General features: G+C 38.7%; 1 pseudogene; it reads left to right on the top strand.

Annotated features, from left to right (window-relative positions):
• Positions 1-13,720: 13,720 nt before the first annotated feature.
• LOC127683747 (60S ribosomal protein L7-like) overlaps positions 13,721-20,081 on the top strand; it is a 106,649-nt pseudogene continuing 100,288 nt past the window's right edge.

The following is a 20,081-nucleotide window of genomic DNA, read 5'->3' on the forward strand; positions in this document are numbered from 1 at the left end:
ATTTCACTGAAATGTATGGATTCAGTTGTCTGGTTAGAACACGGAGTCGGAAGCTAGAGAGAAGGGATGGAGGGAGGAAGAGATTACATGGGTGCTAAATTTACACAACATTTGAGTTAGTATTATAAAAAAATTATATATATACGGAGAGAGACAGAGACAGACACAGAGACAGACAGACAGACAGACAGACAGACAGACAGACACACACACACACACACAGAGAGAGAGAGAGAGAGAGAGAGAGAGAGAGAGAGAGAGAGAGAGAGAGGATGGTGGCACAAGCATAGATCTTGAACACTAAGGAGTCTGAGGCAGGACAATAGTCAGTTCTAAGCGAGCCAGGGCTGTGTCACAAGACCCTGGCTCAAGATAACAGAAACAAAACAGGAACCAAGCACTGAAAGACATGGTGAAACAAGTGTCAATACAGAAACAGCATCCTCTTTCAAAAATGTCCTTGTTAAATCTAGGGAGGACGACCCCTACTACAACCTGAGTTTATACAATGCCCATGGGGGAATGACATCCACATGCAGGTGGTATAGATACAGTCACACACATTGCAAACTGACTGGAAGTGCCCCTGGGCCGTAAGTCCCTGTCAAACAAAACAAAACATCAACAGCAGCAGCCAAACCACTCTTGCTGTGGATGAGGAGTTCAGAGTTTTTAGAAAGATCGCTTATATTTTGAATTGCTTCCTATATTTATAAGAACAAAGCTCATGAAAAATAAAAGAAGGCAATTTCATAGAAGGAAATATATGTATTTGAATCGAATTGTACAGAGTATGTATATATAGAACATATGGGAAGGACTGTCATAGAGGCAATATGTTTCTTTAAGACATTTGTGAATTCACATCTATAGGACTTGATTACACTGCTCTGTGAATTGTTTAATGAGGTGAGCATCATTAGCAGAAATAGCATTCCTATGGCACAGTAGTATCTGAAATATGTAATATTTGACAATTTCCTTGACCCCACTTAGGTTCAAGAGGAAAATGGGCCTATTAATCACGCTTTTCCTGACTTCCTTGTAGAATTAATCAATGGAGACTGTGAAAGAGTTTCTAAGGTGACACAAGTTTAATTTCAATAGTATATTGTGTTTCTTGGACCATTCAGCATCATCGGGTTCAGTGATGTTTCACCTGATAGGTTATTCCTGGTTTCTATCTCATTGACTTTTTCCTTATTATAATGTTGTAGTACTGGCAGGTTTCAGAGCACCTTTCAATGAATGGGTCATGTCTGAGTCATTGCATGCAGCACTAAAGAGGCAGACATAGGCAGCTCTCTGTGCATTCCAGGCAAGCTTGTTCCAGAGAGGAAAAGTCTGTCAAAAAAAAAATTTTAAGAGTCATGGGACTTGGGACATCATAGTGTATCTCTATAAGCCCAGCAAGTGGGGCACAAGAGCTGTTAGGACCTGAAGTTTAAAATCAGCTTTGGCTACATACAAAGTTTGAGACCAGCTTTGACCACAGGAAATCCTGTTCTAGAAAACATGCACCAGCCACCAAAAAGATTTATGGAATTTGGAGACAACATTCGGATTTTTTAGAAATAATTCTTAGCTTGTCAGTGACCACGCCCACCATCCTTCTCTTCTGCCCTATGTCCTACTTATGGGGACTTTGGAAAACTGAGTAGATTTGTCTCGAGTCTCTTACGAAGCTTGTAAAACCATCTCAGTAGCAATGCATTGATAGCACTCAGTGGCTATTGTTAGTGTGAAGCGTGCCTTCCTCCTATTCCATCCTATTGGATGTTTCAGTGTGGCCTGTTTCTCCTCTGTCTATGGTCTACCAGAGAGTTTTTAGTTAAGAGAGAGAACCCACCTCAAAGAAGCCACATAGAATTAATTTTTAACAAGGTGTATGAAGACAGTGCCTGGCGAAGGTTTAAATCTATTACACCTCTTGCCTTTTGTCACCAGCTAAGAAGATTTTCACTGAGAGAAATATGCTGTCTGAGTAATGTTTTTTAAACCTCAGCTATTTCTAGTGTGTTTCATTATTCTCCAAGAAAATTTTATTCAATTTTTTCTAGAATTTAAATTAAAATCAATCTATACCCCTAATTAAATTAGAATTCCTATAAATTTGGAAATGCATGTCATGTGAGTGAAGAACACTATTGCTACAAAGACAGTTTTACAGATAGCAAACAAAGAAAGACCTTTCTGCACAAGGTAAAAGAAACAAACAGGTTTCACAAAGGAAAAAAGTGGGCACACTGAAAAATACTAAATTTTTTCTCTTCTGTAAAGAAAACAAACACAGAGTCAAAAGATAAATGGCATATTGGGAGAAGTAAACATGTCAGGCATACAAACATCATCTACAAAACAAAAGCCATTTAATAGAAAAATTGGAAAACAATTTAACCTGATAATTAACAGAAAAAGTAAAAATGTCCAAAGCGTATAAAAACAGATTCAGGATTTTTAATAAAAATCAAATAATTGCTAAAAAAATAAAATGTGTAAAATCTTAAAACAGCAATATATGATAGAGTTGTAAGAAATATTGTTATGGTTAAAAACTGTTCAAAACAAATTTTATAATCTAAATATCCACAATAGCATAAATCCATGTAGAAAAAAATGTCTAAAGATTTTTTTTTTAAGGGAAGAAAATATGATACAACCTAAAGGCTTGCAAATGATTAAATGCACAATAGTGCCTCTGTCCCACAAAGTAATATACTAGTCTAAAAAGTGATTGGGAAGTCAGATGTGGTGAGATGTACCTGGAATTCCAGCACTTGGAATGTGTTTCTAGCACAAGATTCTAAGATGGCTTTGGGACTTCTAATAGAGCCTCCACCATCTGGTTGACATAGGAGCCTGGGCCTGCCTGTCACCTCTGTGATGTGTCACTTCCTGCTGCTGGGGTGGGTGTCCTGGTGCCTCAAGAGGCAAGGAAGGCAGGCTGGAGCTCAGAAAGAAGCTGCCTCAGTTACAAGCTAGCCTGTAACCGTCAAGAAAAAAAAAAGATGTCTTTAGCCATTGTTAGAAGGTAAGAAGTCAGTTATCCATTGTCAGTCATGACAAACAATAAATGCCCAGGCGAGTGCAGGAGTCAGGGCATGAGCTACAGAGCAGGTCAGCAGTCCACCAGCAATTAACCTGCAAGCCTGCTGGGCTGCTTAACAGCTCTGACTCCACCCTGAGGAGTTTGAGGCCAGTGTATTTCCACAGTGGGAGGCCAGCCTTGACTTTACATAGCGAGAAGCTTCACATAGGCTACTTCTACCTATTTGATGGAAACTTTATTCAGTAGTTAATTTTCTTTCCTTCCTGGCAAATGAAACTGGAAGATCAAGGATGCGATGTTTTTTTTTTTTATTAATTTCTTTAAAACATCTCTACTAAAAGTGGAAACAATCACTGGCAGATGTTTGATTTCTGTAAAAGAGTGAATAAGGAAGAATTTCCTATCTTCTCCAGTGACTTTGTATCACAGTGCTTTCTCGTCTCCATTTAGAAACAGAATCATCACTTGTCCTCATTTTAAAATGAATCTAAAATCTGTCTTCTCTGGCTATCATCCCCATAAACTACTTTCTTCCATTGTTGGCTTGGTCAGCAACAAGCTTTAAAGTAATAAGGTTACTTGTGAATATCTATTGCATAACCAAACACATCTGCTTTTCTTTCGTGTTCGTTACACAGTTTAGGGCAATTTTAAACATTCAAAACACAAAATTATAATGTGAAAGTGGTGCTTTAATTGAAAACAGCGACCCTGCGCTCCACGTTTATCATTACTTGTTTTCAGTTTGTATTTAATACAGGGCTCGGAGAAATTTCTTATTCTTTGTTTCATATTCTTCCTCTTCTATATATTTTTTATTTTATTTGGATCACTACATAGTAAAGCCCAAAGTACAATGACCCTTACTCTGTGATGATTCTTGGAAGCAGACTGGTAAAATTATGAGGAGTAATTTAAGAGTAAAGTGTAATTGGGATTTAAATTTTGAAACTTAATCCATTTTATGTGTGTAGTTTTTCTATAACCACAGAGCTATTTTTTTTCCTAAATGTTTAAGGAGATTATAGATTTGTGGAGGAAGAATTCTTAATTTACTGCTTTGAAAACAATGATGTGGAGGTGAGCTTTTCCTCTTGGCACCCATGTGCTTGTGTTAGGCCTACAGTGTGCCCACTGTAGCTTCTGGATGAAGGAACAAGGGTCTCTGTGTCCAGTTGCTAATGTCCTCACTTCAATCTTTCTGGGGATGGTTATTTCTGCATCACACTCAGATGTCTGATTGTCAGCTTTATGTCTCAGAAAGTGTTCCCTGCAATTCAGGCACAGTAAAGCATCTCCTTCCAGAGAGCCTCCATGTACTATATAACTTTTATAGTCATTATAAAAAATAATTTATTGAAAAAACCTAAACCTTTTCCAACTCAAGTGACTTTTGATTTAAATGTCTGTGGTCATGCTTATGGTAATCAGCTACAGTAGAATTTTTTTTTCTTTCGAATTAAGTTTGCTGTTTAGATTACAAAGTTTAGAAAATATAAAAAGCGACATCATCTCAAACAGAGCCCATTGGGGAAATGGAGAGCCTGTAGTCCACGTTTATCATTACTTGCTTTTGATTTGTATTTAATATAGGGCTTGGGGAAAATTCTTATTCTTTGTGTCGTATTTTTTCTTTTTCTTTTTTTTACTTTCTTTGGCTGGCTACACAATAAACTTCAAAGTACAATAAGTCTTACTTTGCTTTGATTATTTGAAACTGTTTTGAAAAATTATGAGAAGAATTTAAGGTATTAAAATACCATTAAATATTCAAGGTGACAATGAGTTATTAAAAGAATTTTAGGAGGTTATTTAAAGGTGGGGCTAAAAGCAACAAATCTTGAATTCTTCACCGTTGAGCCTGTGAAGACATAAACCTTCCGTACACTGGAATCTGAATTTGAAGGCACTGTCCTGATGGTCTTACTTCTCATGAACATGGGTGTAGCTGACAAGATCAATGTGTCCCATACGACTCTCAGACATATCCATCAAAGATTGCACCTTTTTATTTTTTGCAAAAAGTGCCCCCCTTCCTCTGTTACTTTGTTATCTAGACTTTGGAGTTAAGATGAAATCGTTCCTTGCTCAAATGCAAACAGCACAGTGCTATTTTTATATTTGCCAACTGAGCTATTCCGACTCGGACTGTGGTCAAAGCAATTAAGTCATCTTTCATCTGTGGGTAGTTTGATGTGCCAAAATCCAGAAATATCATTTGTTATCATGCTACCATTTAAAATAAAGCAATTTGCATACTACTTAAGCTCAGAACAGCTCTCCTCTGTTGTTTCCTTTGGGATTTTGCTTTGATCAAATCTCTGAATTTTCTAGCTATTGATGCTGATGTTATAGCTTTTCTTCTTTTAAAACTGTGGTCTTATATTTGAAAGGTATTATGGTACAAAAGGAGACATGATGAAATTAATCTAACTAGCAAAGGGGATATTATTAAAAAATTAATACAGACCCACCCCTTTTTGTGGAACTTGAGGCTAGTGCCCAAATAAAGACAAGGTTGTTAGTTATAGAAGTTTAAAAAATAAATCTCTTTTGTCTACCTCTGAGACAATGGGAGCAAGAGCACAGAACTTCTCTAAGGAGAGACTTGAGGTTTGAAAACTGTTATCTATGTGAACAAAGCAGTTTAAATTGTGTGCCAGATAGCTCCGCTGGTATAATGCTGGCTCGGATGCAGGGACCTGAGTGTGATACCCAGCCCTCGGATGGAAGCTGGATGATGGTTAAACCACTGTGATGGAGTCAGAAGGGGGGGCAGGGAGAGGGGGAAGGAGGACCCTGGACCCTGACAATCAGGAAGCTAGGTGAACAGATCTGCTCCAGGTTCAGTGAGAGACTCTGTCTCAAAACATCAGGGGAGGAATGACTGAGCTCTAAGACATTGGCAAGGATCTCTGGCTACCATACATGTGGGCACACACAAAGGCACACAGAAATGACATATAAGGAAAGGTTTGCATTAAAAGAAGCTTCAAAATGAAGAGTGTTAAAGAGGCTTAGCAATGAGCAAGAGAGCATTGATTCTCAATGAGTGTCACCCATGACAGAAGGGACAGTTTAGAGCTATAGGTTGATTTGGAATGAAAAAGAAGGCACCAGAGTGCTTCCACCAGACTTTCTTTAGACCATTTTTGAGGAGCAAAGGTCCGGCAAGGTGAAACTGCTTCAGAGCTCATTACGAAGATAAAATGTGAAGCTTCATCTTCATGAGGGTAAGCAACGAGTTTAAAACTCACCTAAAGGAGCGGCTAGGAAAGCACCTGCCTCTGTGAAACATGTCACACAGATTTTATAACCTAAATTAAGCTAAGTGGTGACAAAACCTGTTCAAACATTGCAGCCCTGTCGGGGCTGATGGGATTCAGTTCACTGCTGTGCAATGGGGTTCAGCTCCACAGGAGAACAACGTAACAAATATTCAGCCATAGCCCATGGGACTATCTTTAAAATTTTATATCTAAGTTGTCCAGTCTGCCAGTACAATTGCCTTTTAAGAGTAAGAATCCAACTCTGAATGAGATGTATAATTCGCCCAGAGGCCCTGGATGGTGACTTGTAATCTGGCTCAAGTTATTGCAAGATCCTAATACTTCCTAGATAGTGCCTCTGCCACCTAGTGATGATTCTGGGACACTGGCTTAGGTTGGAAAGTACTTTCTGTGAAGGACTGACAACTAGTTCCATCCTGGGAGCCCACATACGCATGAGCAGAGAAACCTATACATATATATCCTGGCATGTGCACCTATGCATATCATGAGCATGCATAATAATAATAATAATAATGATGATGATGATGATGATGATGATTGCAATGATGACAATAATAAATAATTCAGAAAAACAAAAAATGCCCTCAGGCTGGAGTTATGGCTCCAAGTTTAAGAGCCCTGGCAGCTCTTCCATAGGAACCATAGGAACCATCAAGCCTTGGTAGTTCAAGGCTAGCCTAGGCTACTTAGTGAGCTGCTGTCAAAACAGCACAATAATGCATGAGCAAAGATGAATAGACTGTATGGCTAATAAGGTAATTACTGCAGTGTGACTGCACTTTTAGTGATTTTGTACTTCTTGTGCAGAATTTCATTATCCCAGCATCATTCTCTCTATTCCCTTTAGTTCAAGATCTATATATCCTGCTCCTTTTTATATTGCGTCATCTCAAATGACAACAGCAACTCAAAGGAAACAAATAAAAAACACATTACATCATTTTAAAATACCCAGTGATAATAGTTTTTAATCCAGGCAATGCAGAACACAGGATCTTGGTAACATGTGAGTTGAATTATTACTACCAGTCCCTATGGTTATAAGTCAATAGCATTCAAGTGATAATCAAAGCACATCAGAACAGAAGCTCAGAACAATGATTCTTTTCTTTTTTCTTTTGGTTTGAAACCCTGGATTCAAGATATCTAATCTTAACTTAAAAATTAAGATATTTGAGGCAAGAATAGGTCAAAAGTATGAATTGACATTATTATCAAAATCAAATATTTTGTTTCAAAAGCACCGTGTTATCACTGATAATTAACCAGTATCTGTTAACTGTATGAATTTTCCTTAAAAACAAAACAAAAATAGAATTTCTTGTTTGAAGTTACAAAGAACAGCACTGCAAAATGAAAAGCATCTTCTTCACTAAAATACTGAGGCATGTCTCAAAATCAGTTTCACAGGAGAAAAAGAAACTGAACTCAAATGAATAATATTTAAGTTTATGCATCTAGAAAGGATCAGGTACAGAAAAAAAAACAGATATGGGGATAATAGATGTTTTTCTGTTTGAAAATCCAACGAATAAAGCAGAGAGATAATCAAACTATTTCAAATTTAATATGTCAGTTTCTTGAAATGAAATTTACAGAGAAAATGTGCACATTGTGTTCCAGAGGAGATTAAGATAGAAGGGTGGGGGCCGGAGAAATGCCTCAGTGGTAACAGTGCTTACTGCTCTTGCAAACGACTCAAATTTAGTTCCCAGCAACTGATTTCAAGTGGCTCAAGCACTTGTAAGTCCAGATTCTCGGACTTGGATGCCCTCTTCTGACTCCCACTAGCACCCCCAATTCACATTTGTACATATATCCACACATGCATGTAGATGTGATGAAAAAAATCTTCAGAAACAGAAAAACTATAGACTGGAGAATCAATACCTGTACACCAGACATCTGCACATACCCCTACACACATGTATACTTATGTACACAAAATGCACATGTTTACCTGCATACACCCATACACACATGAATACCTACATACACACCAATATAGGAACCATGCATACACAAATATACACTCACTCAAAAGAGTGAATAAGCCTAATTAATATCTTAACTTTCAATATTTTAGATATAAAATGATCCAGGTTGGGCATCGTGATTCACCTTGTTGAGTACAATTATATACTTAAATTATATAAAATTATCTTTATTTTATAAGCACTTATGACTTTATCATTTATACTCTCTGTACATGTATAGTTATTGTGACTGACATTCACCCATGATTAAGTTAAATAATTTCAAACTGATTAGATTTGAAATTACTATTTCTTGATATTCACATTTTTATTTAAATTACATGTGACACATGCATCATTTTATAAAAGCAGTAATTAATATTAAGTTTTAATTTTTTGTGTGTAGATGTATGATATCTGCATGTGTGTAACCATGAGCATACTCACGCATGCATTTGTACACAAATATGAGATCAGAGGAGGATATCAAGTGCCTAATCTTTTAATAGCCACCTCATCTCCCTGAGACATGGTCTCTCACCAAACTTGTTGTTTTCAGTTAAGTTGGCTGATCAAAAAGTTCCAATAGTCCTCCTGCTCCATCCACCAATGTCAGCATTACAGATGCACAAAGCTTTTATGTGGGTGCTGGAGCTGAACTCAGTTCCCCAGGCTTGTACACCAAGATCTCTTCTTATCCACTGAGAAAGCCCACAACCTAGATTAATAGTTAAATACACAAACACAGTTAAATGCACACACACACACACACACACACACACACATACACACTTATGTCCTGGAAACCTAAGGCCTTGCACTTCTACAACTGTGTTCCATTTGACTTTAACTCATATCCTTTACTACAGTTGTGGGTTTTGAAGCTTTGTGGATTGTTGGAAACATCTTAAATATTTTCTTATTTGAGGGAACTTGAAAAAACCTGGCACTATTCAAAATGCTGAGACATAATGCAAAGATAGTATTCAAATTAAATATTACACCAGATGCACTCACACCATACGTGTGGTTTGCAAATGTTGCTTATTGTGCGTTATGCATAGCATGATTTCCTCTGATACATAAAACTGTGAACTTTCATTAGAATATGCAATTTTGTGATTCCAAACCCTTAACTCCATGCTGCTAAAATTGTATATATTTGTGTCTGATATTTGAAAGGAAGGTGCTGCGAGTGTTCTAAATAGAATTTGAATGGGTTAATTCAACTTAAGTAAAAATTATTATTTATTGTGTGAACATGAAAATGGAGTTTTAATATTCAGTGCAAGTTCTAGGAAAACAAAGTCATTTTTGGAATATTTGATAGGTGTTAACTGACAACAATATATTGTTCAGACTTTTGAAGTAATCCCTTAAAATATTAGGAACTGGTGAAAAGAAAGAATGTGCTACTCTTGTTCAGTGAAAATATCATGAGACCCATTATCAGAAGGAACTGTTGATTCCCTGAACACCCCTTTCAATGACATTGTTGCATGGGAAAGACACCACTCACTGTCATCTCACGGATCACATGCTTTGCTTTAACCTCACGTCCCTGTTTGTTTTTCGTTCTAATATCTTTGTTTTGCCCTGTTATGAATGTTGAAGTAGGCACGTGGAGGTTAACCTGAACGTTCATTCAGTTATCAGGTACCCTCAGTGTCCTTAAGCATCGCACTGTGCATATGTGCATATGTGCATGTGCGATATGCACTGTGCATATGTGCATATGTGCATGTGCGATATGCACTGTGCATATGTGCATATGTGCATGTGCGATATGCAGACCTCAGAAAGATGAGTAGATGGGAAGAAAGTTATCCATTCTGGCTTGTCTCCACAACGAATATCCATTCCTTAGGAAGCAGCAGTGTTCTGAGCAATGATGAGAATGTGAGTTAAGTCAGACGGAATGACCTCTTTATTTTGTATGTTCAAACCCCAATCTAGTCAAGTAAAAAGGATTAGAAATGATTTATGAAGAGAGGGATTTGGTCTTTAACTCTTTGCACACTGAGAGCCTCTGTGTTTTTTCCATCTACTAGAAAGAGGAAGAGAGGGAAGGGGAGGGGAAAGGGAGGAGGAGGAGAAGTTAGGCTGATATTTTTCAAAACAATACTTTAATAAATATACTTAAATGCTTTAATCCCCCTTCTGGCCTGCCACCCACTAGAAAAAGTTGAAAGGAAAGGTTAATGTGGACATGCTTAGAAATAGTTCTTTGAGCAAATCCAATCTCTGTTGTCAAGATATAAGCAGTTCAGTTCATATGGATCAGCAGTGCCAGCTCTTTCCACTTGCAAACACTATTCATGAATCAACAACAGCAGTTGGATCCAGAAGAAACCATGAGGCTCTGTCAATCTTCACAAGGCTGAAGAATTGGCAAGAAGCCACCTGAACACCACCAGAAGTTCTTTGGTGGTGTTTCTCTCTATGAAGTCACAACAAATGATGACCAGCAAGGAGTGGCAAGGAGAACCAATACCACAAAGCACTGTCCATTGTCTGTTGGGTTATATTTATACCCTTTCCAAACATCACATGTTCTCTTAAGCATCTGCTCTAGTAAAACATTACATGCCCTTTTCCAGACTGCTTCCAAAAACACTGTGTTTGTTCTCAGCAAAACATCCTCCCACATGTGTGCCTCAGCAAGAATATCCACAAAATAGGAAAGGAAAGGGTAAGAAGGGGAAGGGAAGGGGAACGGTAAGAAGACAAAGTGGGGAAGAAAAAGGAAGAAGATAAAGAAGAAGAAGGAGGAGGAGGAAGAGGAGGAGGAGGAGAAGAGGAAGAAGAAGAAGAAGAAGAAGAAGAAGAAGAAGAAGAAGAAGAAGAAGAAGAAGAAGAAGAAGAAGAAGAAGAAGAAGAAGAAGAAGAAGAAGCTCTTCTCTGGTAATGACTGAGTGAGAATTAGAATGTCATTAGGAATCTTTTTATTGTTATGCTCCTTTAACAGAACAATAGTATTAGGTTTCCCCCTAGGTCCATAACCTATCCAATTTAAGTTCTTGGACTTTTAAGTAGTGTCAGGTGTGTGTGCCAGCTCATGGAGTGGGCCTTAAATCCAGTTAAAAAGAGCATGAAATCTCTGCAGGAGAGGGGGCAGTAAGATTTTAAGAGCCAGAGGTGGTGCATGACTCCAGGGAAACGGCATCTCCAGACACAGCAGAACTGACACACTAATGGACTCAGAGACCCTGGCAGTACACAGATGACCACTTGCACTGGTTAAAACCACATAAAATCCCATAACTGAGAGTTGGGGGTGAACACAAAGTCCCACTCTTAACCAAGAAGCTATTTGCTATTGTTTTTCTATGGGAAGGGGAAAGAGTTTTCTTCAACAGAGTGTCAATGAGGACAACAATCACTGTTCAGGGTGGACCCCAGGTTCAGCAGTAATTGGCCAACTCAAAGTAGACTTGGAATTTTGTGGTCTTATTTTTGCTTATTTCAGCTTTTTTTATTTTATGGGTTTAACTTTGACGGAAGGAGAGAATATGGAGTTGGGTGGGTAGGGAGATGGGAGGATCTGAGAGGAGTCAAGAGAAAGGGAAGGATATGATCAAAATATACGATAAAATTTTTAAAGTAAAAATATGAAAATACTACTTTGTGAATTTTTGCTGTGAACAGTTGTGATAAGTGTAACAAAATGAGAGATTGGTTCTGGAACCAGCCTGCCCTCACCACTTTGAATTTTCTTGATAGTTATTCCTTTGCTTCTGTCCCACTTAATGTGTATCTTGAAGGTTGATACCAAGTGGATACCAGGGGGAAAGGACGCATGAGAGTGCCTCTTTCCTTTTACATTTTCCACTGCACTTCACACCATATATCCTTAGATGAGAATCTACATTTATCTCTACCTCTGTCCTCTTTGGGATTTCAGCCTCACTTGTTCTTCAGTGTTTTCACTTCTGTTTGATTTTTACATCACCTTAATATTCTTCCCATTTTTCTCACTTAGACTGAAACATAATCATGTTTCACAATTGCAATCCTTGCCTGTGTTTGCAGTAGTCTCTACAAGTGCCACAGCAGCGAAAACAGGCTGTCACTCCACCTGTAGCTGCACTCCATATTAGCTCATTTGCCTGAGGGCACAGGATTTTTTTTTTTTTCTTATCATCCAAGGTAAGGCTCTCGCTGAAGACCTTCCATTTCTCAGGGGCCCTTCCACAACTGACAGCTCCCCATTTCCACTGTGCTATTTGCTGAAGAGCTAAGCATCCAAAAGTCACTCCAAATCCCACACAAAAACAGAACAAAGAATGACTCCCACTCCTCTATTGTGGCCACTAGCTCCTACCTTCACATTGGAAAAAAGCATTATACATTCCTCCTCTCTATTTTGATTCCCTGCAGTTGTGTACCCACTCCAGTTTCATTTACTCTTCCCACACTCTTTGAAAGTTGGTTTCACTAAAGTCAGTTAGTTATGATGTCTTCATTGTAAAATCCAGGGCAGTGAAGAGATGTTCATTACAATTCTTATTCGAAGACCCATGCAATGACTCAGTGGGTAAAGTTGATCAAAGACAAACCTGCTGACCCGGTTCAGTCCTCAGAACTTTGTTTCCTGCCCATTGTCGTTTTTTAAAAATCTCTTATGCTTTCTTTGTTTCTTTGTCTCTTTTTGGTTTGTTGTTTTTGTTTCTTTTAAACAATTAGATGTTGAATCGAAATAATAAGTTGATTGTCAAAATAAAGATGCAGCAGAGCGATGCAGTGGTAGAAAGGGCTGTGGGAGGTCTAGTAGGCATGGCAGCTTCCATCACACTTGTCTGGGCCTGGGTCGGCGACATTAGTTGTGCAGCTCTCCTGGCATTCTTTCCCTGGAGACTCGTGGGCTCTTGTTTCTGCCATTGTGTTGATGTCACGTTCTTTTTTTTTAAAGTATGGAAGTATCGTTTTATTTTATCCGTATCGATGCCATGGGCACCCACAAAACTCGACCCCCAATAGTTACAGCATTCCATGTTTGAAGACAATAAGGACATACACTGTTAATTCCTGAGTGCACAGTGGAGTGTAAAATTTAATCTGTATTGCTCAGAAGATATCTTGCAGCATAAAAAGTGATTGCTTAGATTTTTTTTTTAAAATAAAGGCTGTAAGGTGACTATATGAAGAAAGCGTTTTTAGTCAAGTACAGCTGCTGGTTCCATACCTGGGGTCTGGACTGGCCTATGAGTTCTCCGCATTTCATCATTCTATCCACCAGAACAGCCCTCTCCCTCCTTTAGATACAGACTCTTTGTGTCCTTGATGGTCAGGTTATCCAAAGCAACTTTAAACTATGGAAGGAGACTCCAGTCTTCTGAGTTAGCCAGCCACGACTTATTACATTTTTCAACTTTTATGTCACTCCAACATTCTCAGTAACGATGACATTTACTCTCCCAAAGGTAATTAAGTGCTCTTTTGTGTCTCAGCAATGATCATCATTAACATTCATGTTATTGCAGATGCTGAGGCATTTAATGTTACAGTTAGGTACCAGGGGATGCAGCAGATTGTGTAACGAGGGACCTTGTCAATATCTTCTCTCAAGTCAAACAACTTTCTAGTGTCTCTGCCTCATTGATTCACCACGCTTTTTCAAATCTCATCTTTTCTTTAGACTGTGCCTCTTAATTTATTTCTTCCTCCACTTTTTATTATTTAACTGTATATTGTTTAATTAAATTAGATTATGTTACTGTTGGTGACGGCCTTCGAAGTAAACAGTTATGCAGCATTTAGTCATTTTATTTCACACTATTTTACCAAAGCACTTTACAGTATTAATTAGTAACTTTTCACAACACTTCACAGGGGTGAATTAATTGTGTCACTTTCTCTGATGAGATATCCATCTAAGTAAAGGACAAAAGGAGGTTTGCTTCACAAACACATCTGTCTAAATGCCTTCCCTGTGCTCCAGTCCTAACAGAAATTTATAATGAGAGAAGCACTAGCAATTATTTCTTGAGGTCCTTTGATGACACCATGGTAAACACCTTATGTGGGTTAGAGCTGCAACCTTCACAATATCCCAGTTAGGTTACTGTGGAGAGGTCTTAGAAATTTGCTTTGAAACGCTGGTTGACTTAATCAGTTCCGAGATGGTAGCCCATAACAATGCTGGGTGCAAGTACTGGTTAGCACACTCAGCAAATGACGGCTCGGCGGTTATAAAACTATGCTTTTCAATTCTACACTTCACCATCTAGTTAGCTGTTTTTCTATCGATATCCAATCACAATTATCCCATACGATTCAGAGAGTCCCTTTTCTGGTCATGTATATTCTTGTTGGGCTACACTTCCATAAAAGGAGGTGCTTGCTCTAAATGATTTCAAGTTGGATGACTTCATTTGAACTGATGCCTGAGATGCTTTAGGAGCTGGGCGCATTTGTAAGTTCATTCTGAGGGGCTTCTCTCTTTTATGCCTTGCTGTGTTTTGTCCCAGCATACTCTGTCTTCCCTAGAAAATGTACATATCCCACAAAGAATAATACCATACATCCTAATATAGAGGCAATTGAAGAGATTTTTCTATAATTAAATGTAAGAACTATAACTGATATGTAAATTCTTCAAAACATTAACTTGCAAAGATTCTCAAGTCCACTCTGAAAATTCTTACAGCAGTTACATGGAACCCGTTAATCACTCTCATATTTTTTCAGGAATGTTATGCCTTTTCATATTTTGATATGATGACTATCTTAAACTGTTCTGGGTCTCAGTCAAAGCTATACTGGGGTATGTGCAGCCATGGACCACAGGTTACATACCTGCTAAATTTCACAGATTGCCAAAAATACCCAATATTATGTAAATAGTTGCTAGTCTGCATTTAGTTTTGTTTTAGTTTTATTTTCAAAGATAGAGTAACACTGCAAAGCTTGAGCTGATTCCTAGACATGGTTGTCATGTCTTAGCTGCCTCAAGTGCAGGGATTGAAGGCACTTACTAGCATTTCCAGAGCTGCACTATTTTTAGAAATTATTCCAATGTGTTACTATATAAGTGAAGGCATGTTTGTGCTCCACTATGCATGTTGTAGGTATGGTGTGTCTGTGAGTGTATCATGCCTGTGCTCTACCACGCATGCAGAGCTCATAGGACATCTGTCAGGAGTCAGTTCTTTCCTTTTACTTTATTGTGAAGATGGGGTCTCTTTTGCTTCTGTTCCACAGGCAGACAAGAAGACCCACAGGCTTCATGGCAATCCTCCTGCTATATTTCCCATATCTGAGGGTTGGCATTACAGAGTGCTATGGTATAAGGATTTTAATGTGAGTTCTGGGGATCTAACTCAGGCTGGTAGTGTTGCATAGTTAGAGCTTTTACCTGTCCAGCCCCCAGCTGGCCTCATTATTTAACTTAAAAGCAGAGTGTTTTTTCATGTTGCATAACTAAAACGTTATATTCATTAAATAGCAACTCCCAATTGCCCTGTATTTTCACCCTTGGACTATTATCCTACTCTCAATTTTGATAAGTTTGATCACTTTAGATGCTTCCCATAAGTGAGTCCATGATCTTCTAGTCCTGTGAGTATCTACTTTTACTTAGCATAATGTCGTCCATGCCACAGTTTTGCAGTTTATAACATGTCCTTACTGTGGTTGAAGAATCTCCTACTGAACTATCTATTGTTCCTCCTTTACCTTTTCACCCAGGGAAAGGCACTTAAAAAAAACACTACTTAAAAAAAACCCCACTAATATGTTTCTCCACACATTAGTTGTGAATAACCTTGTAAAATGAACAAGCTAATCTCTCTGAGATCTTTATTTCAATTCTTCTTTTTTTATTAGATATTTTCTTTATTTACGTTTCAAATGTTATCCCCTTTCTATGGTTCTGATCAAAAGCCCCTATCCCATTCCCCACAACCTCCACCTCACTAACACACACACTCCCACTTCCCTGACCAGGCATTCCCCTGCCCTGGGTCAATGAGCCTTCATGGGTCCAAGAGCCTCTCCTCTCATTGATGTCCAACAAGGCCATCCTCTGCTATATATGTGACTGGAGCCCTGGGTCACTTCATGTGTGCCCTTTGGTTGGTGGTTTAGTTCCTGGGGGCTCTGGTGGTTCTGGTTAGTTCATGCTGTTGTTCCTCCTATGGGGCTGCAAGCTCCTTCAACTCCTTGGGTCCTATCTCAAGCTCCTCCATTGGGAACCATGTGCTCAGTTCAATGGTTGGCTGAGAACCTTCCCCTCTATATTTGCCAGGCACTGACAAGCCCTCTCAGGAAACAGCTATATCAGGCTCTTGTCAGCAAGCACTTGTTGGCCTGGGTTTGGTAACTGTATATGGGATGGATCCCATAGGTGGTACAGTTTCCTTCATCTCTGCTCTATCCTTTGGCTCCGTATTTCCTCCCGTGGGTATTTTGTATCCCATCTAAGAATTGTAGCTGCCTGAGGCCACAGAGAACTGGGTTCACCTGGAAGGAGAGCTGGGCTGGAATAGAAAGGACAGACAGGAGGGAGAGAGAAATAGCAAGCTCAGACCAAGTTTTCTGATCAAGGCTCAAAGTTTAATTTTCAGTTCTCAGTTTATATAGGCAAAGACCCATCCTTTGTTTCAACTGAGTTCTGTTGCTTTGTTCCTGCTGGATTCTTTTGCAAAGTAAGCTCAGTAGGGTCAATTCCTCAAGGCTCTGGCAGGGAAATGCAAATGCAGTGAGGCCAAAAGCTGGCTCCAGCAAGGTGTAAAAATCATCTGGGCTTTTGCCAATTCAAGACTGTGGAGGAAGGGCACAAAGAAGGACCAAAGTATCTACACTTTGGTCTTCCTTCTTCCTGAGCTACACTTTGGTCTTCCTTCTTCCTGAGCTACATGTGAATTATATCTTGGGTATTCCAAGCTTCTGGGCTAATATCCACTTATCAGTCAGTATATACCATGTGTGTTCATGAACCTTGAGATTCTACCTCACACCAGTCAGAATGGCTAAGATCCAAAATTCAGGTGACAGCAGATGCTGGAGAGGATGTGGAGAAAGAGGAACTCTCCTCCATTGCTGGTGGGAGTGCAAGCTGGTAAAACCACTCTGGAAAAAAAATATATATATGTATATATGTATATATGTATATATATATAGGAGTACTATTCAGCTATTAAAAAGAGTGAATTCATGAAATTCTTAGGCAAATGGATGGAACTTGATTTCAATTCTTTTAAATAAATATCCTGGGGTAGAAATGCTGAGTAATAATCGTGTTGTTTTAAAAACTTTTTGTGTGGTTTGATGATTTCCTTTCAATCAGTGGATTGTATTTCCACTCCACTGATGCCTTCTCTTTGCAGTACTAATACTTTAGGTTGGTGTAATACCACTTACTTGTAGTTTTAGAAATGTAAACTCATTTGACACTGAGAATAAAGAAGAATCAGGTGTTATTTGGGGTGTCCTAGTTTGTTTTCTGTTGCTGTGATAAAGCACTGGCCAAACTAACTCAGGGAAGAAAGGGTTTATTAAGCTTATGGGTTCCTGTATATTATTGAGGGAAGCCAAGGCCGTATCAAGACAGAAGATTGAAGAACAAATCATTGGAGATGCTGATTGTTGGCTTTCCCTGCCTTCCTTGCATACTAGAGAACCACTTTCCCAGGGTGACACCACACCCAGTGGATTGGGTCCTCTACATCAATCATCAATTAGGAAAATGGCCTATGGATATGGCCACAGACAATTTGGTGGAAAAAGTTTCCTGACTGAGGTTACCCTTTGCCAGCTGTGTTAAGTCCAAAGTCAAGATTAACTCTCTTTGCCTTGGGAAGAAATCAGGGGCCATAGATGCAAATATCAACTCAGAATACAAGAGATAGAAGAAAGAATCTCAGATGCCCAATATACCATAGAAACCATGGACTCAACAGTTAAAGATAATGCAAAATGTAAAAAGCTTGTAACCCAAAACATCCAGGAAATCCAGGACACAATGCGAAGGCCAAACCTAATGATTATAGGCATAGATGAGTGTCTTAGTTGGGATTTCTATTCCTGCACAAACATGACCAAGAAGCAAGTTGGGGAGGAAAGGGTTTATTCAGCTTACACTTCTGCATTGCTGTGCATCACAAAAGGAAGTTAGGATTGGAACTCAAGCAGGTCAGGAAGTAGAAGCTGATGCAGAGGTCATGGAGGGATGTTTCTTACTGGCTTGCTTCCCTGACTTGCTCAGCCTGCTGTCTTATGCAACCCAAGACTATCAGCCCAGAGAGGGTACCACCCACAAGTGGCCCCTCCCCACTTGATCACTAATTGAGAAAATGCCCCACAGCTGGATCTCATGGAGGCACTTTCCTAACTGAAGTTCCTTTCTCTGTGATAACTCCAGCCTGTGTCATGTTGACACACAAAACCAGGCAGTACTGATGAGAGTGAAGATTTACAATTTAAAGGGCCAGCAAATATATTCAACAAAAGTATGGAAGGAAACTTCGCTAACCTAAAGAGAGATGCCCATGAACATACAAGAAGCCTACAGAACTCCAAACAAACTGGATCAGGACAGAAATACCCCCTGTCACATAATAATCAAAACCCCAAATGTACTAAACAAATAAAGAATATTAAGGCAGTAAGAGAAAAAGGCCAAGTAACATATAATGGAAGACTTATCAGAATCACACCAGAGTTCTCACCAGAGAATATGAAAGCCAGAAAATCCTGGGCAGATCTCATGCAGACTCTAAGAGAATGCAAATGCCAGCCAAAACATCTATACCCAGCAAAACTCTCAATCACCATAGATGGAGAAACCAAGATATTCCATGACAAAACCATGTTTACACAATATCTTTCCACAAACCCAGTCCTACAGAGGATAATAGGAGGAAAACACCAATTCAAGGAGGGAAACTTCACCCTGGAAAAAGCAAGAGAGTTACATTCTTTCATCAAACCCAAAAGAAGATAACCAATCAAATATAAAAAATAACATCAAAAATGACAGGAAGTAATAATCACCATTCCCTAATATCTCTTAACATCAATGGACTCAATTCTCCAATAAAAAGACATAGACTAACAGACTAGATATATAAATTGGACCCTACATTTTGCTGCATACAGGAAACACACCTCAATGTCAAAGACAAACCCTACCTTAGATTAAAAGGCTGGAAGACAATTTTACAAGCAAATGGTCTCAGGAAACAAGCCAGATTAGCCATTCTAATAAAGATAAAATTGACTTTCAACCTAAAGTCATCAAAAGAGACACTGAGGGACACTTTTTGCTGGTCAAAGGAAAAATACAACAAGAAGAACTCTCAATCCTGAACATCTCTTCTCCAAATGCAAGGGCACTCTCATTTGTAAAAGAAACTTTACTAAAGCTGAAAGCACACATTGCACCTAACACAATAATTGTTTGTGGGTGACTTCAACATGCCACTCTCCTCAATGGACTGATCAGGAAAAGAGAAACTAAACAGGGACACAGTGAAACTAATTGAAGATTTGGACCAATTAGATTTAACAGATATCTATCTATATCTATCTATCTCTATTTCTATCTCTATCTCTATCTATCTATCTATCTATCTATCTATCTATCTATCTATCTCTATCTCTATCTCTATACTATATCTATATCTATATAAGATTTCATCCTAAAGCAAAAGAATAGACCCTTTTCTTAGCACCTCATGGTACCTTCTCCAAAATCGATCATATAATTGGTCACAAGACATACCTCAACAAATATAAGAAGATTGAATTAATCCCATGCCT

Source organism: Apodemus sylvaticus, chromosome 4 (genome assembly GCF_947179515.1).
Source record: "Apodemus sylvaticus chromosome 4, mApoSyl1.1, whole genome shotgun sequence".
In the NCBI taxonomy this organism is placed as follows: Eukaryota; Metazoa; Chordata; class Mammalia; order Rodentia; family Muridae; genus Apodemus; species Apodemus sylvaticus.